The sequence below is a fragment of the Arachis ipaensis genome, chromosome B05 (genome assembly GCF_000816755.2).
Source record: "Arachis ipaensis cultivar K30076 chromosome B05, Araip1.1, whole genome shotgun sequence".
NCBI lineage: Eukaryota > Viridiplantae > Streptophyta > Magnoliopsida > Fabales > Fabaceae > Arachis > Arachis ipaensis.
In genome coordinates, this window is record NC_029789.2 from 135,505,583 (window position 1) to 135,507,341 (window position 1,759).

Below are 1,759 nucleotides of genomic sequence, written 5' to 3' on the forward strand. Positions count from 1 at the left end.
TCCAATGAGTTTAGTGTATATTGGATAGAGATTTTGACTATATCCTATTCGATCAGAGTCGTGAGCAGCCTTAAAATAGATGATGGTGGGAGTGCCAACAAGAGACTCTGATACTTAAGTTAGCAAGAGTTTTAGATAGGTTTATGAGAATAAGAATTGAGAAATACCTAAATTTAGTAAAGTATTTATAGGAGGAGGTGAAGACTTTGATCATCATTCCTGAGTTTCTCCTGTTTTAGTAGTGGGTTGTTTCTTCCTTAATATTTGGGAAGTTATCCCACGTTGTAACAATAGATGACACGAAAATGAGTATCTGAAGTGGTGGTTTGACAAGGCCTTTGCTTGTTATGCAAGTCGAGTCCGACATGCTTCGAGAAACTTGCGCCTCGAGTAGGTCGGGCCCAATCTGTGTGAATTTGTTGGACTTTTCTGGATCCCTTGTGACTGTTTATTTGGACCATGCCTTGCACCGAGTTGTATCTGATACATCCGCTAAGTACATGCGAATTTTAAAGTTACTTAAGTGGTGTCACAGGTCTGTAGTACCATCATAGAGATCCATATACAGGCTCTTCAAGTTTCTAGGAACCTTAGCCCACAAGATTTATTCTGAAAAAGGGTCCTCACTTCTCGAAGGGAGTCGACTCACGATCTTCACATCGCCTTTTGTTGAAGAGGTCGGATTCCAACTTCTTCAACTTTTCTTCAAGCTCTCGGCGACTTCGTATCTCTTTTCGAGGTTGTCGTTCTAACTCACATGCTGCTCCAGTTCAACCTCCAATTGCTTGAGTCGGCCATGATGACCATGAACCAATCCCATGATCTCTGCAGCATTTTTAGTTCCCAATACTTCGGGAATGTGAATTTGGGAGCTTATCCTTCGTCCTCCTTACTCCCCCTCTATCTCTTTTCTCGATGATACCTTTACTTCTTTTCGAGTGTTGAGGTATATAAAGTGCTCGATCGTTATTATTATATCCTCCATTTTATGATTTTGAATCTGATATAGTGTGTCTGACTTCTGGGTGAATGTTCGCCATGGTTGATGGTCGACTATCAGTTCCCCATTAACGATGTCAAGGTTCTAATGGATTACCTGAAACCAAGCTAATTTGGACCTAGAGATTAGGTCCAAGCTACTTAAGATGAAGGTTGCGACTTCGTTTCACCAGAGGGGCGAAGCTATCCGACGTTTTTAAATGGATGATGGTGGGGGATACTTGTAAGGAATTCCGATGCTTCAATTAGCAATAAATTTAGACAAGTTTATGAGAATTGAGATTGAGAAATACTTGAATTTAATAGGATATTTATAGGAGGAGGTGAAGACTTGACCATCACTTTTGAGTTTCTTCTCTTGCAATAATAGGTGGTTTCTTCCTTAATATTTGAGAAATTATCCCACGCGTTGTAAGAATAGATAAACTGGTAACAATAGATGAACTGAAAATTTGTATTTGGAATGGTAGTTTGATATATCTTTACTTGTCATGTAAATCGGGTTAGGTATAATTTGGGGAACTTGCATCTCGAGTAAGTCGGATAAGCCGACCCATGTAGTAAACTAACCCAATCTGTGTGAATTTGTTGGACTTTTTTTTATCCCTTATGACTGTATATTTGGACTATGACTTTGAACCATAGTATAAATAGTTCCTAATAGATTAGAATAACTCTAATACTGATTTTTTATCCTTTGTTATTCCAATATTTATTTTTAATTTAATTTAAAATTTATATTAATTTTAATTATTTTATC